Here is a 26,965-nt window from a genome sequence, read left to right on the forward strand (position 1 = left end):
AATATACCTCTGATTATGTTCATCTGCAGCTAAAATCTTCATTAACACTAAATTTACAGCAGAATAATTTCCAAACTCCCCACGTTAGTACAAAGTCATGGTTCTCAAAACTTTATTATGCATCAGAATGACCTAGAGGGATTGCTAAAACAGACTGTTGGCCTTATCCCTGAGTTTCAGATTCGGTAGGCCTGGGCAGGGGCTCCAAAACTTGTGTTACTAACAACTTCCCAGGTAACACTGATGCTGCTGGTTTGTCCATGGATCACTCTGAGAACCATGGGCCTAGTGGACCCATTCTACCTAGGCACAGGTTATATTCCCAATGCCCAGCTATAGCACATGTTTTCAAAGACAACACTTTATTTTCTGTTCCTATGTACGTTTTCTTTCCTCTGTGCCTTTGTTTTGTTTCATTTACTTATTCACTCACTCATTGTCTTCGCTGCTCAGGCTGCTCTAACAAAATACCATAGACTATGTGGCTTATACAATACACATTTATTTCTCAAGTTCTGGAGGCTGGGAAGTCCAAGATCAAAGTGCCAGTAGATTTGGTTCTTGGTAAGGGCCCTCTTCTTGGCTTTGAGATGGCCACCATCTCACTGTATCCTCACATGGTGGAGAAAGAAGTGTTGATGTCCCTTCCTCTCATTGTGAGGGCACTCATTCCTCATGAGTTCATCTAAACCTAAGTACCTCCCAAAGGCCCTACCTCCTAATATCGCCACATTGGGGATTCGGGCTTTAACATATGAATTGAAGGGGGTGGGGACACAGTCATTCAGTTGATAATATTCATGGATTCATTCATTTTATCAATGGCTCATTTTTTTATCAAACTTTTATTCCAGCTTTAATGGACAAATAAAAATTATATTTAAGATTTATCGTGTATGTATATATTTACATATATATATATATATAAAATTTCATCAAAACTTTTTTAAAGACCAACATGACTGGCTTTGTCAGGTGCCCTCATGAAATATATAGTATAAGGGAGGTGAGAAAAAATATACCCTTTTCATTTACAGAGTGGATTCATGGTTTTCAAAGAGCTTCCATATTTAAGCTTCCATTTGATCTTCTCCAGAACCCTAAAAGACCAACAGGGCAGAGATTACACATTTCACAAATGAAATTGAAGACCAGAGATAAGTGGTTCATCCAAGGTGAAGCCAAACAGGTCTTTCCAGTTCCAAGTCAATGTTTCTCCCACCCAATCACATTACTTCAGTCTCAGCTCATTGTATCCCCACTCTCCCTGCTGTCTAAATTGTATCCCTTCTTTAAAGCCCAACCCAGCACTACCTTTTCCATGAAGCCTTCCTTGGCAACCCTAGTTAAAATAATTTCTCCTCCTTATAAACTAAGAGAATATTTTATTTTATCCTTCTACTGGCATTTTTTTAAAAATATAACCTCCCTTTCTAGACCTCAAGCTCCTTGAAAATAGGCTCAATACTTCACTCTCCTTTTTGTCTCAGTGCTTTGCTTATAGTAGATGAGCATCAAAGCACTGAGAAATAAATAAAGGAATGAAGGATGGAGAGATAAAAATTTCACCTATTCTGGGTCAATGATTACATTCATAAGATAATCAATGAAAAATATATTTGAAGATGGAGGAGAGTTGTGTGCTATCTCTTTGCTTCCTATCTCTATAAATAGGGATGGGGAGGATTAACATTAATTAAGTGATTGCTGGGTACCAGGTGTTTTTTGTTATGACATTTTGCCTTCATACCTAATAGACAAATTGCTCACATTTTCAAGTGGAGATATTGAAGCCCAGAATTGTTTAGAAACTTGCCCAAGTTCAGACATTGATGGCATGTTAGAGAGAAAACCAAATCCAATTCAATTTAACTTCATGTGGCAACATAAACACATGAAATCACTTCCAATTATACTATGATAATAAGGAATTGTAAGAATTTATCTACATAAGAAATTAGACTTGTCATTGATCCACCATTTCCTGGATGAACCCTTTGATCCATTTTTCCAAAAGAAGAAAGGAATTTCACTATTACTGTACTGTTTCCTTGTTGTTCGTGTGACCAGTCATCACTAATTGTGAAATGCTAGCCTCTGATTTAGACATTATGTCATGCCTTAACAAGTAGTATTGTGTTAGAATATGCCTATTAGAAAAAGTGGATGAAAGGTTGGGGTAAATCCTGGAACAAAGTAGGGGGGTGGGGTAGATAAACCTAGTGATGTTTTCATGAATAACCTCAAAAGGAATAACAACTTTAGCAAAAATGGAAAACTCAGACATTTACCATATTATAGAGCTGAGAATTATTGGGGAGTTCAACCAAAGGACATTGCCAGTGAATGTCACAGAACCTTAACAGAGGCACATAAGAGATAGACAGTATTAAAGAAATGGCCAATTTACCTAGAAGGGTTCATATGTTGGTTCTGCAGCTGATGTTTTACAAGAGCACAGGCCTGCAACATCCTGAAAAGCAGAGACACATCGAAGGTCACTGTTCTCACAAGTGTATGAAATACCAATTTGTAGCCTTTCCTTTTAAAAGTACTGCAATATTCTACTTGGTGAATACCTGTCAGCTTAATTGCTGTATCATTTCATTAGCCATTAAGACAGCTAACAATAAATTTTGGAATCTGAACAATTTTTTTTTCTTTTTCTTTTTTTTTCTTTTTTTTTTACAATTTCAGTGAAACTGTTTCAAGTAATGAGGAACTTCTATCAAAGTCTTCCAAACTTTTTGGATTTGTCAGATGGAAAAAAGTTTTAAAGCTCATTTTCAGACCTCTTGGGGTATTCAATTCAGAAAATTCAAGTCACAACAAGTGTCCTGTTTCTGAAACAGCTTTCTGTTGTTACTTATTCTGTCAGATCAGGGAGCTGGTAAAAAGTTAAGCATCTAGAGAAGAGTGAAAATTGGGAAAGTAGATAAATATTTTTTCTAACTGAGTGCTAAGGATGTTAATATAATATTGGCTTCAATGGGCATTTTCAATCACTCATGAACATATCCTCAGAGACACGTAGAGAGAGTGTAGAGAGATGGAGCTGCTTGAAAATAAAAAACATTAGCCATTTGATTTTTATCACTTCTTGGAAAGAGTTCACAAGTGCCTCCTCAACCAATGGTAGGTAGGTTCCTTGACATTTCTGTATTGTGGAGGACAAAGTAAGATCTGTATACAGAAACAAAATGTGTTAATAATGGATGTACCTATCTAAGGACCCATTGGAGGGAACTGTCATTTTCTCTGGTCACTAAGAGGTTCTAAAACAATGAGGTTGGATTATGAAATAACAATAACAATACTATATCATGCTTACATATTTCCTAACTTACAGACACTGTTCTTAATACACTTTAAGCATATTTAATCCTCACAATCACCTTATGGGGTAGGTACTATAATAATCTTCGTTTTACAAGAGAAACTTAGAAACTTAGAAAGTTCAACAACTTGCCCAAGGTCACACACCTAACAAGTAGTGACACAGGCAGTCTAGTTCCAGAGCCCATTATCTTACTCAATATATTCTACTGCTTTTTTTATATATAGATGAAAGTATATTTTTTAATATAATTTAATTTCTCAAAATTAAAAATTTGAGAAAATAAGAAATGGAAGGAAAGAAACTATAGTACTTCTAACCTCAAATAATTTTGTTAATTTTGCTTTCAATCATATTTATATGCATATTTTTGATTCATTGTAGCTCTATGATTTTGATTTTTTTTCTCTTCACATTTTATCAGAAGTATTTCCCATGTTGCTAAAAGTATTCATGATACTCATTTTTAATAACTGCATAATATTAAATAGATTAGGTATACTGTACCTACTTAACAAGTTTCCAGTTAGCTGTTTAGGTAGCTTCCAATAGCCTAGAGCAGGTTAAAGTGTAGGCTGTAGCATCAACATTCTGGTTCAAATCCTTGCCCCTCTACTCACTAGCTATAATCTTAAGTTATTTGAGCTCTCAATGTTTCCATTTTCTTTTATGTAAAATAAGGCTATTAATAGTAACTACCATCATCTCATTGTGTTTTGTGTGTGTGTGTGTGTGAGGATTAACTGCATTAATTGAAGTAAAGCACTTAAAACATTGTCTACATATAGTTATTACTACTATAAGTTCATTCATAAAGTAACTCACCTTAAAAAAAAAGTGGTTCTTTATGATACAATACCAGACATAAGATTATTGGGCCAAAAGATATAAACCTTTTTTGTTGTAATATCTTATTTATGTTACCAAATATTTCCAAAGATTGTTACATAGATTTATATGCCACCAGTTATGTAAGAAGAAACCATTTTTCAATGCATTCTTGCTGACTTGGGTATTAACATTCAATTTTTGTCTACCAGTTCATCAATCCATTCTTCAAAATTTTCTAATCTGCTCTTAAACCCATCTATTGAGTTTTTAATTCCTATTAGTTTATTTCTCAGTTCTGGAATTTCCATTCGATTTTCATTTATAGTTTCCAGTAATATTCTGCAATTCTCTATCTTCTCATCTAAAATCTGTTACTCCTATATCTGGATCTTCTGTAAGTCTGTTTTTGGTCATTTCCTCTTGTCTGTTGGTATATCTGGTAATTTTATCAAATGCTAGATATTGTGTATAAAAGATTATAGAGATAAATTGAGCCTCTGGATGATCATATCCCTGTCAAGTAATGTTTTACTTTAGCTTCTGACAGGCAGTTAGGTAAGTAAGATCTCTCTTGGATTCCCTTCTGTCTGGATTCTTGGCCTCTCAAGTGCTCTCTGCCTTGAAGCTCTCTGATACCTTTGAACAAATATTTGTGAGATATTTTATCCAGCTTTTCTACGTGCTCTCAGAGGATGACTTTCTCTAAATGAAAATAATCTGTAACAGCTGGGAATGTAAGTCATTGACACTAATTTAAAAATAATGCGTTAAACCTAAATATAACTTATTTTTGTTTTAATGCATATTCACTTGATTATTAGTAAGGCTAAATATCTTTATGTTTGCAAATGCATTATATTTAATTTTTTTGTAAGATGTGATTTTATTGGTTAAATGTGATTCTATTCTTATCTCATGTAGTAGTTCTCAGTTGCAGTGTTATTATAAGTTTGTAAGAGCTTTTATGTACTAATTATATTAACCCTGTCTGTTATTATGTCCAAATAATTGTACTTAGGCTACTGCTTGCTTGTTTTATTGTTGTTTTAATATAATCAAATCTATTTTATCTTTCTCTTTATATTTAGTTACAGTAGTCTAGTCTATAAAATAAATACTTGTAGACTTCCTATGGTTTGAGTTTTGCTAATTTATTATATGTGTATGATGAATATATAAATAAATGTTTCCAAACTGTTAATCAGTCCATGTATTGCAAAATATTTTCCCTCTCCACTGATTTATGTCCTGCTATTATCAAATATTTTATTCTTATATAATTATTTTGATCACGTATTTTGCCTCATTAATCTAACTATTTTGGTGCCACTATCACATGGTTTTAATTATTATAACTTTACAATATATTTTAATATTTGATAAGACTAGTCTCTCCTCATTACTCTTCTTTCTCAAAACTGATTTTTGCTTGCTATGCTTGCTCATTTTCTTTCTCCAGATTTATGTCTAAATCAAGTTTCCCTCACCATTACCTCAAAATGTGAAAAATAAAAGCGAGATTATTAGATTTCCATTAAATCTATACGCTGGAAAGAATTAACTGTTAAAAAATATGTTATCTTTTAAAGTAGAAGCCAATCTTTCAAGTATTTAATAATTTTATAGCTTCCCCACCCCCAATTTTTTTTAGAACTTTAACTATATAGAAAATAATTAAAATAACCAAATAATAATAATAAAAGTCTTTTGATTATTTAATATTTTTGGCTAACAAAAACTTATAGATAGGCCACATATTTCTGTTTAAAATCAGTCATAGAGCTTTATATATTTTGTTCCTCTTTACCTTCAATGCTTAGCACTAATCTTTTTTCCTGCAATTCTCTATTCTTGGGTTTTTATATTGTCTCATTTCTCAGTGATCTAGAAGATACCTCTTTGCAATTTTTGCAGAAAATATTCTTCCTTGTTATATTCTCTGGCAACTTGCATATTTTACAATGTTCTTCTGTTGCTTTTATACATAATCTCATAATTGAGTAGGCATAAAGCATGCAAAATCAAAGTTGTTTCTCATCAAAGTATGTAGAAATTTACCTGTGATCTTAAAAAAAAAATTGTACTATATAAAAATATAAGGGCTATCTACAAAAGTATATCTTTTTTTTCTTAGATGTTTGCAGGATTTGTTTGTCCTAGAAATTTTTAAATTGACTAGTCTATGACTAGGCATTTATTTCTGTTACTTAATTTTGTTCAAAAGAAATTTTACAATGTCTGTGCACCTTTTTCTTAAGAAAGTTTTTTTCTATTATAGTTTTAATATTTACTTCTGAATCATAGGTTCTGTTTTCAGGAGAACATCAATTCTTTTATTCATAAATTCAAAAAAATTATTATTTTTTTTTAAAGTTAAACACTTTGTTAGGGGTAGGGTTACAATAATAGATGTTTATTACTCTCTGGGAGCTTGTATTCTAAGTTAGAACTCCATAATTTGTCTTTCTAATTTCCTCTTATCCATTTTCTTTGGATGTTTAGATTATTTACGAAGTGTTTCTTTTGTATTCCTGATTTCTGTTTCTGCAAAACAAAATTTCACCTACTGAATTTTTTATTTAGTCACAATCAAATCCTATTTTTACCTGTTCTTATTTAATTAAAAACAATATAGTCTGTCCTGCTATATTGTTATAATTGCATTTCTAAGAAACCTCATATTATCAAAAGGTTATTATAAAAACAATTATTTCCAAGAAAAAAGGGAGCTATGGGTTAGAAAGTTACAACTATAAGATAATTTTTACTACAGTAATTTCAATAATAAATTTGTTTTTATATCTCTAAGTGTTTTTTAACTCAAATGACAATTAATAAATTAGTCTATCAAAATAGTAAATACAATTCTCAACATTACTGATCATGTAATGTAAGACTTACAATGTAAAGTAAGACGAGATTTTAGACAAAGAGTTTCTAGGGCTATAAAATAAATTATATTACAGTTTGCAACTATCCAAGGTAACAAAAAGATTATAAAACCAATGGAGCAGCCGACCAGCCATTTAAACAAATCTATTCCAAATATTTTTATGAAATAACTTCATTTTTACAAGTATAACTTTAGTTCTAAATATGTCATTACGTTTAAACTAATAATAGCCAGTACAATGCAAATGATGTATCTTAATGTATCAATGATGTTATTTCCAGTTTTATTTCTAAAACCATGGGAAGTAGGAGGAATGGTTGAAGTCTTATATGGAAACAACCAGTTTATGATACACTTCATTTTTGGGACATGTTCACTGTACTATCTCCAAAAACTGCAAGGAGACGCAAGAAAATGGGAGCCCAAGAGGAAAAGCCCCCATGCCTTCAATGTGCTTCCATAAAATTTCCCTTTTCCTACAAGCTTGCAAGAGTCCATTTCTAACACTTACAATGAGAGCAATGGAAAAAAAAATAAACAAATGAAAACAAAGGAGAACATTTTTGTAATGCTCATATATTTCAAATCGCTGGTGCACAAGGCCCAAGAAGCCATCAAAGATAAGTCTTTTATGTTTGACCATTAAAATTCAGAAATGGCCAGGATTACCTTTCACTCTGCTAACATAGGAAATGCCCACGGTATGTCAGGGACAGCAACATTCAAGGTCACATGTGACCATGTTAAAGAGTAAATTGAAATTGATGAAGCAGATCACTCATTCCTTTTAATATCTGGAATATACTTATTCTTATATTTATTTGTTGCTGCATAAAATTCATTTTTAGGTGATTCTAAAGCTTTTTAAAAATTAATTCAGTGGAAGAATGTTCATATACTGCAACTATTTGGTGTCTTCCCAGAAGTCCTCCAAATTGGAGTCTTAAAATATGCACATTGGGATGAAAACACAGCTTAAAAACAGTTTTGTTAAATGTCTGTTTTTTTAATTCAATGAATGATTTTAAAAATTAGCTTCATTGTTTTTTAATTTACCATCTGTTAACTCAATAAATACAAGTTCTTAAAGTTAACCTAATTGTCTTGGAATTTGCTGTTTTCGAAGCTGATTAAAGTTATTTAAATTAATTTTATTGTATATTCAGACTAGAACAAAGCATGTCTGCATTTGGACAGATCTTGGCTAATAATTTACAAATAAATATGTCCATTTTTTAAAAAGACTAATTTCTTCTACAGCCATGCCACCCTGAACAAGCCCAATCCTGTCTTTTGGAAGCTAAGCAGGGTCAGGCCTGGTTAGTATTTAGATGGGAAACCACCTAGGAAGACCAGATGCTGTAGATATGAAAAATAAGGGATTGTAAACTGACAAGGTCCTTGCATTCTGTGAGGTCAACCAAGGGTTGCCTCGCCTAAAAAAAATAAATATAAAATAAAATAAAATAAAATAAAATAAAACAGACTAATTTCATTTATGGTCCTTAATATATACTAGTCAATCTGTGAAGAGTCAGAGATGCTGATATCAGACAATCAAAGAGATAGTATATTAATACACCCAAACTTGTAGCCATTAAAACCTGTGACCATGTTCAAAAAGTTTACCAACTTTTGTCTAGTGAAGAGGTAATGCAGAGTGAATATTAACTGGAATGCAATTTCTTTTCATTCTACATTCCCATTGATAAAAAGAGCTGCTATGTTACATTATATATTGTTCTGTCTCAGGTAATAGTTTATTGGATTAATAGAGGTCTCTGGACCCAAGTGGGCCAATGAGACTCATCTTTGAGAATTGTACAAGACAGCAAGATGAGTCTTTCTCTGGATGGCTTGACCAGAACATCTGTGGCTCAAGAACTACTGGCAACCATGATCTGCTAGGTAACTGAGGAGAGGAAGGAGCTGGACTGCTGTGAAGAAGAAAGACAAAGAAGAGATATGAAGGGGGATGATTGTTTGGGTTCCCTATAGCCTTTAGATACTACTTCTATTCCTATGGCCCATTACGCCAACTTTGGATTCCATGAAAAGCCCTAATATGCTTTTCCTTTTTTGCTTAAGCTCACAATATTAGCTTCTATCACTCACAGGTCAGAATAACTTGAACTATTGCACGAGAGGAACCCCCACTGGTGGTAATGATTGTTTAATCAGGAATTTCAAGCTTTGTTCCTCCCCCTGCTTTCCTTTTGATACCTTTTTCATATTGACATGTAATTTATTTATTTTTTGTTTTATGGTTATTGTTTTTATGGCTTATGTAAGAAATCTTTTTCTATCTCCAAGTTATATTATCTTTTCCTCTAAAAGCTTTATAGTTTTAGCGTTTACATTTAGATATATAATCCACTGCAACTGAATTCTATATATGGTGTGAGGTATGGATCAAGGCTTTTTATATGTTTGTTTGTTTTATTTCTATATGATATCTAGTTATTCTAGCACCACTTATTGAAAATACTTTTGCACATCAGGTTGCTTTGGTGGAGGTGAAAGGGGTGGGGGTGGAGAGGCCATCTGAAACTAAACTAATGAGTCAATATTAAAATAAAGAGGTAGATGTATTTTATTAATTTTCTGAATTTGTTTAAGACAATGATAGTAGCTTCTTCACTTAACAAAGGAATGTGTTAATAATTCATTCATCAGGATTGACTTCTTCCATAAACTCACATGTAATTCACCTAAAACATATCTAATAACCAATAATCAACTTAATTTTCTGTTCCATGCTGTTGCCAGCTTATCTCTTTCCATTATTTGTATAATATGCATCTATATATGCTCCAAACATTAAAAGGAACCATGCTAAGATCTAGGCTGGGGCTGTATCCGTTAGATGGAACAGATTACATTTGTCCAAGAATATTAAATCGTCCCAATTCTTTGTACCATAACTGGAGCTTCCAATTGTATAAACCAGCTTCCAATTTATCTCATGAAAATCCAAGAGTAATAATATTATTGTATGTTTGAGATGACCTTAAAGCATGAAAGATTCTCAAAATCTATTGATTCCCAATGTGCAAGTCACAGATAACCTTCATATAAATCATCTTTATGGAACACATAAAAATGCTTAATATTTGCCAAAAGCTCTGGGATAAATGAATGAAGCAACTGTTTCATGGATTCTGACCATCCGAGGCCATGCTCAGGCCCTGCTGGGTCAGCTTGAAGGCTGAAGGCCTCAATATCCTGGCACACTGGTTATCCTTTTGTAACATAGCATTTGGCTCATTCATATCTAAGTATTTCTTTAAAAATGTACAGTAGTGGATGAAAATCTATAGTCTGGCTAATAAACTTGCATTTCCCCTCTTTCTGGAAAAATTACCCCCAAATTATCTTGGAGCACTATACTTCCTTCACTCCCAGTCTACCTGAGTAACATTTAAGGTAGCTGCACTCTCAAATCCAAGGCTGGTGAGTTAAAAAACCATAGCCCTTGACCAGAGTGATCAGTGCGGGTATTGGTACATAATATAATTTGATCTAGTCAAAGTGACATGTAGTTCTTTTGCTGGAAACTTTGAAAAAGAGAAGTACTCTTTGTGCTGAGCTTTCTATATCAGAAGAATAGAAGCCTGGAGGGACTAGCTTACTAGAGTAAAGGGAAAACCAGATTAAGAACAAAATTAAGACAGAAGTTAACATAGAAGAAAGCAGAGCCAAGTGATAGTGACATTATTCGAGCAGCTAGATCTCATTATATCTATAAGCAGTCCTTGCACTGTATTTTCCAGTTTATGTATATGTTTGGTTAGGGGTGGGTGAATAAAAAATGAAACAAAACCAAACAAAATTTTCATTTTTGAGTTGGATTTCTGCCCCTTGTAGCCCAAGTTCCCTCAATTCCTGTGGATTTCTGGATCCCACCTTGTTTCTAGCAAATCTGAATTTAGGAACATGGAGCCATTTTTAATAAGCATTCCATTTAATTCCTATACACACTAAAGTTTGAGATCTACTGATTTAGCCCCCTTATTTTATGGCTCAGGAAACTGAGAGTAACAAAGAGTAAGTGTCTTACTCAAGATCATTCAACAATACATATTTATTCTAAGTATGTGAGAATTATGAGTGAAAATAATCAAGATCCCCGCCTTCATGGTCATCAACAAACTAGATGGTTAGTTACAGAATCAGAACTAGAATTCATTTCGGCTCTCTTCTTCCGGGTGACTTGATTTCCCCAAGGTCATGCTCTAATACTTTTATTCCCTACTCCAAGACATTTTTTGGTCGAAAATGTGAACTATTACTAAAGGTAAATATTCTACATTTGGATAGCATTCAAAATATGTAAAAATAGGAGGGCTTTAATGATTTTAAGGTAAATGTTACTACTGTATATGGTCCGGAATTTGCAAACATTTCCATCAAAGCAATAGAGGAGAGAAAGCAACAGAAGACAGAGAAAGCAATATCTACCCTTCTCCTCAAAGTCGTGGGTAGCCAAAAGGTCTTTGAAGACTTGTATTTTGTTTAAAAGTCATGAAAAATGTTAAATTTTATTGTATATGTACCTGTTTTATTAGAAAAATAATTTTTTCCAAAATCTTTAAGAATAAATATTGAGAAATAGGAGCCATGATTATTCTTTGGCTTCGTGTACTCCTGGCACACCAGCAAGTCACCGGGAGGCACTTATTTCTACCTCACCTATACTCCAGTCAATTCATTTTCTATTCTTGTTTAGATCCCAGAATTTCTTTTCTATGAGAACACTAATGACAATAATAACATTAACAAAAACAAACAAATAAACAAAAAATAATTGTTATTCTTTACCAACTACTATCTATGTTGAAGCACTGTGCATCTGTTAACTCCAGGAGGCAGGTACAACTATTTTTCCCATCAAATGGATGAGTAAATTGAGACTCAAGGTCATGCAAGTAGTAACTAGTTGAACCAGGATTAGAATCCAGGCAGATTGATGCCTAAGGCTTCTTTGCCCATGTGTATTCATTGACTCTGAAGTTCACTTAAAATATTACAATTTTCCCATGTTGTTCCTTTGTATTCAAAATTCCCAGAACACATAAAATGGGTGAATTTTGTCGTATATAAATTATACTTCAAAAAAGTTGAATTAAAAAATGACAATTTGTAGTCCTAAGTTAAGAATTTAAAGACTTGCTTATTCAGTGAATTGAGTGGCTTTAAGAATATGGATGTGTCCATGGGAACATAAACCATAAAAAACCAGTCAGCATACCTTATGAAAGGATACCTAGTGTTTCTACCATTTTATGGGAGTTTATGGAAGAGTGTGAGGTGTTCTTGCAGATCACAGACTGTGGAGTGGTTAACAAGTATGGTTTCAAAGCAAGAGAGGAGCTTAGAAAATTTAAGTGTTTAGTGAACTCAGTTTTTAAAAAAATTGAAAAACATTGTAAAGACAGTCTTAGGCACATGGCTATGGGACAGATTGTTCTATAATATAGTCTGACGGGTAGTAATAAAGAGTTTAGGCTTTACTAAAAACATACATGAACTATACAAATGGGTCTAGTGCAGTGTTGTAGAACCTGAGCGTACAGGGTTTTAGGGTCTGGGACAGGACCCACCTGGTTAGCTTGCCTTCCTTTACAACATGGCAGGTCAGTGAGCTTAATCTTAGACAATAGACATTCTGATGCTGTGCAGATCTCTGTGTTCTGCATGGAATGATTTATGTATTTTTAAAAAACAGTAAAATTTTCATAGATACAGAAAAGTTATATATGATCAGTATAAGATCATTGTTCTCTTGAAAAAGAAGCACCCTAGCAAAGGATGAGTATGGCATAAAGAGCACTCAAAAATGTGCCCATCTTCTAAAACTTTAGCTTTATTTTCTTTCATTTATTACCTCTGCAAATATTTATCAGATACCTCCTATATACTATATGGAGAGTTGTGTACTATAAAATGGGCAGGGTTATAAAGGGCTTTGTATCATTCCTCAAATGATTATGGAGTATCAGCTATAGCCTCTCAGACTTCAGACTTCCTGCACACTTTGACGTCGGAGTAATTTTCTAAGATTTGATGGCATAAACTCCCATCCTTACAACTTTTAATGACTCCCTATTTCATACATGAGACTCCTAATGTGTCACATAGGAGACATTGACTGGTCGATCCTTCTCCTCATTTTGACCTGTAGATATAATCCCCCCACCACACACACACACCTGTACTTTGAAAAATGAAAAAGTTCTCAACATTTAATAATTTGATTTTTCATATAAACTGAATTAGCAGTTTCTCTTTAGAAATTGGAAAATCTAACATTTGGCTTCATTAACATTGACCATTTCATTTAGACAGAGAATATATTCTCTAGTTCCCACCACAACTTACGGTCTCGATTTGAACTACTTTGCTCATCTATATCCATGCCTGGCCCAAGGTACATGTAAGAGTTTGAAAACCCTAATGGATGGGATAATGTCTAAACTTTAGAGCATGTCTGCAAGGTCTTCCACACTTTGGAACTGTTTAGTTTCATCCTTCAAAATGAGTTTATGTTCCAGCCATACTGAATTCCATGTAGTTCCCTAAACAGCAAGCTTTGTTCTAATCAGGGCCTTTACTGGTGCTGGTCTCTTTGCTTGACATATCCTCCCTCCATCTTCCTTTTCTGCCTAAGAGAGTCTCATTTATCCTCAAGACTTTGTTCAATCCTCTATGGCACTCGCCTAAATCCTGTCAGAGTTATTTGCTTCTTCCTAAATGTTCCCATTGCACTGTGTGCCTCTATTAGCATTGCAATGAGTTTTTCTATCTGCTCAGTTGGAAAATGTATTTCTTGAAGAGGAGAACTCTTAATCATCTCCATATCCCTAATCCTTAATAGAGTCCCTGGCATCTAGTAGGTACACGTGAATATTTATTGAATGAAACACAAAGGTGGATGGATGAGTGAATGAATACTTCCAAGAGAACTTTTTGTTACAAGATTTTGAAGTTCAAAATAAGAGAAGTAATTACTCATGACCAAATTTCAAATTTTAATTATCATGACATTTTCAGATAACAATTCTTCAAAGTTCCTATTCATTGTACCCTTTCCAGGAAAACAAGTCTTAAAAAAATAAAATGCATATAATATTAGTAAATATATAAACAGTGACTTAAAATGATAAGATGCCACACTTTGGGCGGTGGGGGTGGGATTATAGTACAGCATTCAAAGGTTAAGTAGGTGGTGAAAAAAGTCACAGAATATCTCCCTATAAGTTGCTGGCCTCTCTGGCAATGTTTACCCAGAAGAATGCAACATTAGGGTCACAAAGTGACAGAAAGGACTCATTTTGCTACAGGCTATCATGTTGACAAGGGTCACTACAGAGTATGGTAGTCCTTAGAGATGTGTACCATAGCTCTCTGCTTTGGGGCATGAGATGGGCTGCACTATCTGGCCTCATTGTGATGATTCCAAGGAGCCACGCAACTAGTCCTAGTCAATTAGTTGTAAGCTCAAATGATGTGTGTCACTTCTGGCCATAGCATTTAAATGGAAGCATGAGATCCTCCAGAGTGATCTTAATATTTGCCATAGCCACATGATACATTCAAGATGGCAACTGTTTCATCAGCCTGGGACCCGGAATGAGGACACATGGAACAGGTCAGGTGACCTGCAGTGGGCTCATGGCATGACCGAGAAAACATCTTTTGCCGTTATAGGCCACTAAAATTGGAATGTTACTTCAGCATAACATAGGCTAAAATGTTTTGCTGAAAATGACAGAACAAAGACCAATGATTGGAAGTTTTAGGAAGATCAATTCTATATAATTTAAGAAAGTGCAATAAAGTATACAGAGATGAAATAAACTGCTTAGGATATTACTCATTCATCCACAAAATATACATTGAAGTCTACTTTGTGGTGTTCTGTAGATAAAATCCCTTCCTTTATGGTGGTAAGTGGTGAGAATTCCCCTTAACCCAAGATATTTGTGTTGATGATTCCTTAAGTTTTGACTGGACAAATAAACTTTAAAAATACCCTGCAACCTGGAGCCTCAGGATGTCTACTTACTCTGGTTTAAAAAAGAAAAAAAAAAAACACCCTATCTTCTCAAGCATTCTTTTGATTAGAACCACTTACTGATCTATTGAGTTGTCTTTTCACATTTTAATGTTATTTTCCCAGCAAATAAGTTCCTTGAAGGAAAATACTGTTTTATCTCACCTTTGCATCTTTCTCATACTACTTAGTAGACAATATTTTATTGTCTATTCTTCTAGGAAAATAATCAGTGTCAAACTAGGTATTATTATTGGCCATTTGGTATGTTTCAGATTTACTTGTCTTTCAACCATTTAAGTTAGACTTGGACTTGTTTAAAAAATCTAGGAGCACAAATGTATTACCCTAATAACTTTCATATAAAATGTCTTTTTCTTCTGGGGAAAAAAATAAATAAATAAAAGCCTTAGCCAGTACTATTGAATTTGTGGCCAATTACAATATTTCATTAACATCTTAATTCAGTAAGTTTTTAATGTATTCCTACTATGTGCCAGGGGCAAGGTTTATACAAGAGTTTATCAAGATATGTTACTTAATGCACTGTACCCTTCATTACATAATTCTGTATTATAATAGAGCCTATGATTTCTCTACAAGACTATTTGGGGAGGAAAAAAGCAAATTCAAAAGGTTGGGGCAAAATGTTCCCTCAGTTTAATACAAGGGAGTATATCATATCACACCTTGAAGTCTGGGGTCTTAGCTGGTAACTTGGGGGAATAGATGTAAGAGTGTGCAAGGGAGAAAGAACAATCCTTTATATATATATATATATATTTCGATTTCTGTTAAGCTCCATTTCAGGCTTTCAGAATTGGAGAATCAGCTGCCTGCTACAAGAAATTGCTAATAAGCAGTAATTAAAGGCAGAGAATTTATTTTTTCCATTCCAAACCTGATGTCATTCCCAGATGAAGATATTGGTACCAGTTAGGCAAGTCTGTGTTTTGGTAAATCAAGGCAGGAGGATTTGGTGTCCCCTGGGTCTTGTAGAGGCAGGAAAAAACTTGTGTTTCATTTTGTTTTGCTCATTACAATCATTTATACCTCTCTGCTTTGCTTTACAGAACCAGGAGTTGAGGTGGGCACTTGTGTCCTAAAAACGAGGGCTAGTTCTCTAAAAGAAACTTTTTGTATTCTTATGTTTTTGGAATTGTCGTTTTTGCCTAAAATGACAACTGAAAAAGACAGATACATTCCAGTGAATTTAATACCCATTGATAGAAAAGAACTGGCAGATCAGAAAGCAGCATGAATACATGTGCTACTCTCCTTTATTTAGAAAAACCACACCGAAATACAGCACAGTTGATGTGTTTGTTACCAGGGCTTGAAAGTAGAATCAACCACTGTGTAAAAGATAAAATAAGACTGCACGGGATATCAGAATTTTCCCAGCGTGCTTTATTCACAGACATTTGACAGAGAGGACCTAAAAGAGCTTTTAGGAAAAACTGAATTCTCAGCCCAGTCACTTTCCAGGAACTTCGCTGCAAACTGTGCTCTAGGCTGGCAGGCTGGAGATCTTAGCATTCTCTCTCCTGCTTCCATAGTTTCCTTCTCTCTAAATACAATTATTTATGGGGACTTAATGAGAGAGCAAGCCTTGTGTGAAAGGCACTCAAGAAAGTGCAGCTTCTAAAAATACACTGAGGCGGCTCTGCAATTCTTATTGTTACAAACTGACGTTTTGCAGTTCAAACCACGAACCTAACAACCACACACACACACACACACACACACACACACACACTCACATGCGCGCTAAGAAAAAAAGTAAAGACTGTTTTTTCTTTCTACAATCTCCTTAACTTTTGAGTAAACAGTAGTAATTTACTGTTGTCATACTCCATGCAGATTTCCCAAAGAGGACGCAACACAAAAACAAGACCTGTTAGCTTCCTCAGAGCTGGGGGAAGAAGGGTAGGAGGAGAGGGACAAAGTTGATGTATTTCAGTTTAGCCTTTGCCTGGGGCCTTGAACCTCCAGTCACACTGATCTTGCAGAGGTTTTCGGAGTTTCAGTCCCCTTTTGGGAAGGTTCCCTCGCCTCGGTCATTAAACCCTCATCATGTGACCACTTTGCTTCCAGCTTTTGGGAGAAACTGGACCTCAGTTTAGGAGTCTTCTTCCACTGGGTAGTAAAGAAGTACAGCTTCTGATGGGAAGATAAATAGTAAACACATGATCAGGGGCGCGGCCTGAAGGTCTGCAAGGGGCCCCCACCTCTTCCTTCCGCCACGTGTTCCACAGTTGGGGTGCAGCGCTCCTGTACCGGGTGCTGAGAGAGGCGAGAGTGGGGTGAAGAGAGATGGACAGAGAAGACTGTAAGGGAAGGAGGCCCTCTAGGAAAGATCGTCTCGACCGAACATTGACGAGAGAAAAAACTGGCCCACATGCCCCTAGGGGGAGCGATACACCCCACGCAGGCTAGGGTGTGTGGCGTGGGGGGGGTGCGTCGGCCTCTCACCTGACTCCCTCCTCTGCTGGCACACACACACACTACAACACCCCCCCTGCCCCTCCCCTCAAAAAAAAAAAAAAAAGCCCAGCCAAACAAGGAACGACAGGAGGAAGCCGCAGGCGGCAAGAGGAGGGGTGGGCGACGTGGGGGCCCGGGAGAGGTGAGGGGTAGGGTTGGCGGGCGTCGAGAACTGCGCCGCGCACCCCCAAGCACACTCCCAGGCGCCCACACTTACCCCTCGTGGCTGAGGGTCCGGTCTTCGGCACCAATCCCAGTGCGCGCCCCTCGCTCACCCTAGTCCCTCTGGCCTGCCGCCCCCCAAACCCCGGCCGGCGCGCTGGGAAGGAGCCTGGGAGCGGCGCGCGGCGGCCGCGGCGGCGGCGGCTCGGGCTCGGCTCGGCTCGGGCTTCAGCGCGCCTAGTGTTACTGGCGGCCACCGAGGCTCCACCGCCAGGGGGAGAAGCCGGGGCGGGCGCTGGGGAGGCGGGCCGGGCCCTTGCCGCCTCGCTGGCCAGCCCGCGCCACACAAGCTCCCAGGCAGAGGCGACGCTGAGTCCGCGGAGCCCCCGGGCGCAGCGCGCCAGGCCGGGAGAGCCGCGGCTGGATGCGCGCAGCGGGTGGCTGCGGGCTCCCGCGGGGGGCGCCCCGGCCGCTCCGGTGCGCCTCCAGACTGCGGGCGCGGCGACCGCCGAGCGGTGAGCAGCTCCCGCCGGCCCCTTCCCCCTCCCGCCCCCGCCCCCGCCCCCTCTTTCTGCTCCCCCCCCCTCTGTTAACATCTCCTCCCTCCCCCTTGTCTTCCTTCCCTCGGCCCCGCGCGCTCGCTAGCTCGCTCCTCGCCTTGCTCTCCCCTTTAAACGCCCACTTCGGATGGGGAAAGAAGACAACTTGAAGTCAAGTTGCAATTAACTTCCGCGGCAGCCGCAGCTTCTGCGGCGGCGGCGGCACGGGAGGCAGAAGCTGCCGCCTCGGAAGTCCGACGCCGGCGCGCCCGCCCGGGGAGCCGTTCCCGGTCTCCGGCCCGCACTCGACAGCCACGGCCGCCCCCAACGCCCATGCCTGAGTGAGTTCTGCTCCTTTACCCTCCTACACCTCACCCCCTGCTCTTACTCTTTTATCTCCGTCTCTTTTTTTCGGAATCTATCCAAACTTCTTTGTAGCACCCATCCACCGCGCCCCGGGTTGGGGTGGCTCGGCTCCCCTCTCTGTGGGCGCCCGGAGGCGAGGATCTGCGGAGCCCCTTCTCTCACGCGCGCAGCCGGATCCCGGAGGGGTGGGCCGGTGGAGTGAGAGAGAGCACGCGGGATGGGGGACTTGAAGATGCCATTCGTTCCCTCTCAGGGTGTGGACACGCTAACACACCTGCCCGACAGACCCCGGCTGAACAAACTCCTTCAGGTCCTCAGTATGACCCCTTTTGGAAGAGAAGGGGGAGTCGAAAAGACCGAAGGAAGCACACGGGGAAAGGGAGAGCCTTTCTGTGCACCCCGGAGCCGGGCTGGCAGAAGGGTGCCGGGTGTCATAGGCTAGGGTAGTGGAAACGTTCCCCGGCCGGATCGCAAGTAAGCTCAGCATCCTTTCCCGGTCCATCTCCGCCTTCCTCCGCCATCCCCCCGCCCTCGCGGCTGTTTGGGAGCGGCGGCGGAGAGGGGCCTGGGAAGTTTGTGACAACTTCTTTCTCCATCCCGGGAACCACTCGGGCGCCGGGGCGCTCAAGTTGGAGCCGGGAGTTTGAAAGCCGCGGCACTCCACGTTTCGAACCCTCGCTGGTTGTGTTGAGATCGGTCCTGAAGCGGGTCTTGGAGTGAATGTGGGTTTGGAGTTGGGTTGGAGGCAGGAAGAGGTGCCGCCTTCTTTGCAGGGACGAAGAGTATCACAGAAGCGGTCTCGGGGTCTCCCTCCTACGGTCCTGACCCGAGCTTGGCGGTCTTCTCCGAGCGCTCCACCTCCGAGGCTCCCGGGGCGGTGGAGCCTGGGTCTGGGCAACGACAATGAGAGGAACGAAGCAGGCAGGTGGCGGGTCCGAGGAGTGACGCGCGCGTACCGGGGAAATTCACTGAGCAGGACTCTCGGGATGACCTCAGGACACCGAGAGGGGCGTAGGGCTCTTGCTGGAGGTTTTGGCCCGGACCTCCACTAGGGCGTTGCAGATTTCACTTACTAGAGTCAGCCACAGGATCGCCTCTCAAATTGCCCTGATTAGCAACTTTGACCTCTACGCCCTTCCTCGGTGAACTTTCTCAGCGGCATTCGGGATTTCCAGGCAAATGTTGTAAGACTTGGACTCCACATGGTTGTAAAAGAGACAGGGAAAACAGAAGGACGTCCTATTCTCTGGAGAGAACCTTTCCGCCCCGACTGCCTAGGGTTCCATGCTTGCATCCTTGGAGGCCAGGGGACCTGACTTTCTCCAGAGGACATAGGAGGGGGTAAGAATGAGTAAAACGCGACTGCTGCGTGTCAGGTTTTGCCCTAAGCAGTCCCCGAAATCTACAGTGTTTGCGCCGCTGACAGAGAAACTCATCCCGTTGAAACTTTATTGAAATGTACACCCTGTCTAGAGTGGATTTTCCTGAGATAGCAGGAACGTGAGATGTATTCTATAGTTAAATGTAGCAGCAAAAAGAAAGAAGAAAAACCCATACTTTAAGACTGGAGAAAGCCAAGGTTGAGGTATTTGCTCTAGAAACCTTTAATCTGCTGTGTGGTGCTAGGGCAATGATTTAGCAGCAGTTCTTTATTTCTATTGCATATTATTTTAGTAGAACAGTAGTACATTCATATACTGGCTGCTCCAGTCTGCTGGCAAACATTAGCATTCAAGCTTACATTTTTGACAAATGTGCAGACAGGAATAGCATGAATAGGCATCTTAAATATTAACAACCTAAGCATCTGTTGTGAAACAAATTTAATATATTTACTCTGTTTTTCTCACATTGTTAGAAAAGGTTATAATAAGTGCATAATTTCAACTTTAGTTAGCAGAAGTAACTGGCAGTATCTTTCACTACCTCTCCAAGTGTTTAACACAATCACTAGACATAAATACTTTAATTAACTTGGTTAGGCACATTATTAAACACACTTTAAACAATGTGTATACTGTGTAACGGGAGCAAAATATGGATCCTATTTGTGCACATTTTAAATGACTATGCATTTTATAAATATGCCAAGCATGTTTATTCTTCATCTCCATTTGACACTTATTACTTCATAGTTTTTCTAATAGAAACAATATTTTAAATGTAGTGTTCAGTCATATGTAATGCATAATATGTAAACAGTAGCTATAAAATACAAAAGATTGTTAAATTTAAGTATGGCTACATGTAACAAGATTATACAAGAGAAATAAAAATCACTGCTCAATTTCGCATTCCTTTCTGAATAATGAATACAAATGATGTACGAAAAACAACAAATAGGGATTTCCCTCCTAAAGTACTAGTGCCTTAAAATATGTGTGTCTGTGGAGGGTGGGGAAGCAAGGGAGAGAAGGGGGGAGAAAGAGAAAGAAGACCTAAAGAACTTCTAGAAGTCTGAATAGTTATTTCCAGAATCAATGCATTCCTCATTTTCCCACAAGCTGAAATATGTAATAAATAATAGTTCTTTGTATGTAAAAGTATTCAAAAGGAATGCCTTTTGTTGAGTTGTTGTAATAAATTAATATATTCTTTGGTTGATAATCTACAAAAGTAGTTCTTTTGTCTCCCAGCATCTTAACTAAATGAATATTGGCTTATTTCTGCAAAGAAGTCTGTTGCTAGCTATATGAACCTGTGACTGAATAAGATATGATATGCTGAGTGATAGTTAAGAAAAACTACATTAAGTAAGCAAAGATAAATATCTGGAGGAAATTTTTAAATTATTTTTTCGTGTGACAGGTTGTGGGTTGTAAATTAGGCCTAAAAGGTCAGGTGACAGACACCTGTTCCTCATTATTGTAAAATATCTTTTGGTTACAAAACACTATTAAGCTAAACACAACATGGATATACAGTAGGGACTCTATAAAGCACTCTAATGGGTTTTCATCTGCTCTGTAAATTTCCAAAAGGGCCATACATAGATATGCCCTTTACACAAACACATAGTTTCTTCCAGATATGTTATCTTGGATGACTCTTATTATATTTGTACCTGGGGTTGATTAAGTATATAAAATAAATGCATGTGATTAAATCAATCTTCAGATCATATCTAGACATGTAGTCGAATGCAGAAATATTTCTAAACCCCTCTTTTCTTTACAATCCATTGATTATCAGAAACTGTTCATGTTTTAAATAGAATCCTTCCTAAAATTGTCTTTTATACTTTTTAGTTAAGATGAGTTCTCATTTTAAATGATGCCATGAAATATTTTGCTTGGTACTTATATATAAGAAGAAAACTAGTTGCTATATACTGTCATAGCTTTGTGGTATATAGAAAATGGGAAGAAAACCACATTTTACATGCATGCTTTGAGGAAGGGTATCATCATTTGATCTTCAAACTTGCCACTTCTCTCAGGAGAGTTCAGTAATATTTCTGTTAGAATTGAGGAGTGTGGTTTGAGTTTTTTTTTGGAATGATTCACCTTTAGATATTTTAGAGACCAGAATAAGCATACATACTGAGCAAACCTAAGTAGCACAAAGTTGCAAAATATTGAAGGTGCCAGTTGCCTTAATTAGCAAAGATGGAGAATTTTGAGTAAATTCTATAACTCAGATTATTAAATTCTATATTTAAATCTGTTCTTTTCTTTTTTTTTTTTGGTCCTGTATTGTTTATGCTTATTATATTAAGTATTCATTTTTAGCAGTTGTGATCAGATTACAGAACAGTCATTATTCTTGCTTTTCAAATTGATTTGGTTTTCAAACTCCAAAACTCTGGGATGATTTTAACAAATTGGTTTACATTTTGACAGAACAGAGTTAAGTTAATTAATAGATCAGGCACGAAAAATCATCCACGATGGGGTGTATTTTCTGGTAAAATGGAAGTTATGTTTCAGCATGATGAGCATCAGGCTTCAGTAATCTGTTCCTCGTGTGGAATGAACACTTCCTACTTCGAGCTAGCAGGCACCTACTGTTTATTTACGCTGCATTAAACTGACAGCTCAGCAATCAGAGGAAAAATATTACTTACCTTCCTGAAGTAAATACCAGTTTATAGGTTAGTGCACGTATTTATATTCCTGTCACCACTAAATAACGGCTCTGTCTCCATTTTAATATCTACCTGTGTTATAATCCAGGGCTTCAGATTCTTCCTGGTTGGGGGTAGGGGTCGAAAGGAGTTTTTCTTATCATTTCCCAGTGGCAAAACCTTAAAGAAGAGTAATTTCATCTTTTTCATTTCTGTCATGTGAGAACCAGTTGGAAGAAATGTTACTTTACATACCTCAACTATAACATCAAAACCCCCAAAGAATCTGCATGCCACTTAAAATAGTCATCTTAGAGCAACCTCAGGACAAATACGTTCAAACACATTCAAGTGTGTATTTGTTAAATTAACTTTCTAAAAAGTTCCAAATAAATTACTTAAACTCTAATTACTTAGATAATAAATTTGATAAAGTGTCTTCCCTTCCAAGTCTTAGATGGAATATTTCAGGTTTTAAATAGAGATCTACAAATATTAGTACAAAGTGGGGCTCAATGATTGCTTGGTACTCTTGGCTTTCCTCTGAAAATATTCTTGCCTCTTTTCTTAATCTGTCAACCTTAAGATAAGGGAAATTTCAACTTTTTTATAATAATAAATGCATTTTTTTTAAATTAAAAGTACCTTCTCTTTCAGACTCTTGGAAACATCAAAATACTGTTAAAGTTGAATTCTAAAATTTATGATTAACCTGAGAAAATGCTAATTTTCACTTATATTCTATAGATAGCTTTTACACTCATTGTCTACACACAGTTGTCAATCTCTAATCACATATTTATTCTATCGACATCAGAGCAGAATGTGGTCTTAATACAGCATATAAATCGAATCTGTTACACAAGGTTCTTCTGCTTCACTATATCAAAGAAAAAGTATCTACTATGGTAATTTATATATCATTCCTAAGTGCTATTCTCAATGGTAAGTCTATTTCAACTTGATGTCTTCATAGAGTGTGATCAACACATTAACACACATTATTTAGTACTTTTGAACTTATGCCAATGGTACCTTTTGCTGTTTATTTCTTTAAAGTCTTTTTTAAGATCAGATATTTCATTTCAGAGTAAATAGATACAGATTGTGTGTATATATATTCGGGGTGAGATTTAGTAGCGTAGCTTTTCTCCAGCATATTGGCCTATTTTTATTCTTTCAAGTTATTTGGTATCACTTCCACAGTTGTTGCTGTCTGAGAGTTTCTAATATAAATTCTAATCACTTCTTTCAATGGACTTTCAAGGATATAATTCAGTTTATGTGGTGATCTAGTTTAGTTATTAGAGATGAAAATTAGTTAACTGGATCCCAGCATTTATATCTCTAGATTCTGCTGAAATGTATTTAGTTATTTGACATTTGGTAGTGAAGTGTCTTGTAATCAAAAATAAGAACTAGTTCAGTTTCCAGTGGAGGAACAATCTTGCTGGATAAAACATTTAACTGTGCAATATTTTATTACATTCATCGCTCATTTTAGAAACCGCTTATTGTTGCACAAAGTTTTGAGTACCTCGGGGTGCAGGTCCCCTGAATGAAGCTGAAATGCTTGCAGAAGATGTCAGCCTGCACCTGGTTGTGCCTTTACTAGAATGTCTGTGGACCTGCATTGGCCCCCCTCCTCTATACCCCTTCCCCCCAGGTGTGCAGGAAGTGGAGGGCGTCGTATAGGGCGAAGTGGGTGGACTCTACCCAGAGCTATGACCTGATTTGTGACGCACCCGCACCCTCAGAACTGCAGTAATGGTCCAGCTGCTTCACAGGCAACTGATAACCACCTCATTTGGAGATGCTTCTGCTTTGCTAGCAGTGCCAGAGAGAACTTCGTCATTGTCACCTCATCAAAGACTACTTTTTGAGAGCTCTCCTGTAGGGCTAGATTCAGAGAGCAGCCTCTGATATTTGGAGGGTAAGTGCCAGAAAAGTTTCTATCAATTCCATATGGAGAATCAGGGCTTTAGCCACAGGGAGAGATAAGCATGTAATGCCCGGGGGAGGTCTCTGTGTTGGGATGTTGCTTTTTCTCAGCTAGAGATGATTTGAGACCAGATACCAACAAAAATTCTTCAGTGGTCATCCTTCTTTGGGTGGTAAAATATGTAAGAAGCTCCCATGAGAAGTTATTAGACCATCTTTCCTCGAGATGGTAAAAGAAAAGGGAATTCTTTAGATGCAGTTTTCCAGGAAGCCAGGCATATAGTAAACTTGATTGCTAAGGTTCCTTTCTAGTCTTACTCAATGGTTTCTGATGTGCCGTTAAGAGCATATAAATGAGAATTTTGCCATTTAATGTTTATCATGTTCAGGACTTTAAGGTAAAGGAGATTTTATTTTATAAATATTTTATCGTAATAATTGTTATAAATAAAATAGAACCCAGTGTACACAGATATCTTTTGAAATGGAGATAGTCTTGAATATAGCACATCCATAATTAGCTGTTTGATGTTGAATGCAATTGAGTTTTCCTGTTCCAGTGAACCAGACAATGGAAATCATTGGAGATTAACAGGGCGATGTGATTCTTGATAGAGCTAACCTTTCTTTTCCCATTCAAACATTTTTTTTTCAGTGAATGAGGTACTAAACTAAAATGCTTATACCTTTAAACTTTAAAAGAATGTACAGAATTGATAAAATAATCCAAGTGTTTCCCATTGTATTTTCACTAATTAAAATGATGCCTAGATAACCCTGTTGAATGTTAGGTTTCTCCAGACTATGGAGGAAAGAATGATATTTTAATAACTGCTTTATAAAACAAATCTTAGAGGTGGGCTCTCTTTTGGGAGTTTTAAGAAGACTCAACAACAATTTAGAACAGTACCTTAAAAGTTAAAAAATGACAGCCTTACTTTGTATGCAGTCATTGTATTTTGATAATACTGTATGCTTATTAGTGTTATTAGAGCAGTAGACAGTTAATTATAGCCTTTTCTGAGACAGGTTAACTGTATATTAACAGTCAATGTTAAAAAAAAAAAAAAAGAATGATGTATACGCTTACATACAAGCTTCTGCTTGCTCGACTCTTAAAAATATCCTTTTAGAATGTTTGTAGTCACATTTTGGTCCAGAATCATCAAAAATGTTTTCTATTAAAACAACTTAATTTTAAAACTTTTCACTGGGATGTAAAATTTTCTTCCTCTTTTTTTTTCCCTTTTTTTATAGTTAGCATTGGCTTGATCACTTTTGCTAGTAGCATTAGAAATTGTTCCTCAGCAGTTTTAGCTTTCCCAGGTTGTATTTTGAGATGCCCACATTTTCTTGTTTTCTGATAACTTTGGCCAGCATACACCATCAAAAGCTTATTGAGTTGTTTTAGCACCTCTTCATACTTCTCCCTCCCCTCCTTTTTTTTTTTCGTGGAATCATTTTAGCCATTGTTCCTTCATCTAAATTATGTTTTCTTAAAATTCTCTATAACCTGATATTTAAGATACATTTGAGCAGCGGATTACAGTGGTACCTCTAAGACTATTTCATTTTCCAAGTTTCAAACCTGGGTCTTTGCTTTGGCTTTTGGCATGGCAGAACAATGGGTGACTGAAACCAGAGGAGTTTGAAGCTGGACTTAGCCTTAGACAGGTCTATCAAATTGGTTAACTCTTTGAATTTCCTTGGTTAATTTGGATATGTAGACCTTGTAACTTTGTAATATAAAACTTAAAAATGCACTAATATCTCACTTTATGAATTTTTATGTGCAGCTTATATTTATTTCTCTAAGGTATTAAACTATAAAAAAGAAATTCACAGTAGCAATGGGGTCTGTTTTACCCTCATTATCTGACCTCAAGGATGAGGTGAAGTATCTCTACTCAGGTTCATGGTCCTTTGGTGTTTGATAACAAATTGTATTAGAGACAATACAGAGCACTCCCCTAGGTCCTTGCAGTTAGGGCACCATGTAATGGTCTTTCTGATATGCTGGGACCAAAAATACTGTGGACCAATGGTCCAAGGCTGATCGATCTCCACCTATTCTTTTCTACAATAATGATTTTTTTTTTTCAGGGTCCCATTGAATAAATATCAGCCATAATTACTGTATAAAAAGATATTTTTTCTTATAGCTATGCACATTTTTTTTTTAATGTTTTAAGATTTAGGGTATTTATATTAATGAAGATTCCACTCCATTTCTTAAAATTAATCCTAGAGTTCCAGTAGGGTTGTGTTAGCTGAATCTAAAACATTC

At 37.3% G+C, this 26,965-nt stretch overlaps 1 protein-coding gene and 1 long non-coding RNA gene across 2 annotated transcripts in view; one reads left to right on the forward strand and one right to left on the reverse strand.

Moving 5' to 3' along the window:
- Positions 1 to 522: 522 nt before the first annotated feature.
- On the reverse strand, positions 523 to 17,959 carry LOC120581668 (uncharacterized). The gene is made up of 4 exons (XR_005647367.1): positions 17,822 to 17,959; positions 2,411 to 2,473; positions 1,023 to 1,100; positions 523 to 605 (listed from the first exon to the last, which is right to left on the reverse strand). It is a non-coding gene; the product is annotated as an uncharacterized LOC120581668 (long non-coding RNA).
- Positions 17,960 to 18,418: 459 nt separating this feature from the next.
- Positions 18,419 to 26,965, forward strand: part of LOC120581669 (DNA-binding protein SATB1) — a 276,906-nt gene continuing 268,359 nt past the window's right edge. Inside the window, exon 1 of the mRNA XM_039836785.1 lies at positions 18,419 to 18,646. The gene's annotated coding sequence lies outside the window, so the exon portion shown is untranslated. The remainder of the gene's footprint in view (positions 18,647 to 26,965) is intronic.

This window comes from Pteropus medius, unplaced genomic scaffold, assembly GCF_902729225.1.
Source record: "Pteropus medius unplaced genomic scaffold, Ma_sr-lr_union100, whole genome shotgun sequence".
In the NCBI taxonomy this organism is placed as follows: domain Eukaryota; kingdom Metazoa; phylum Chordata; class Mammalia; order Chiroptera; family Pteropodidae; genus Pteropus; species Pteropus medius.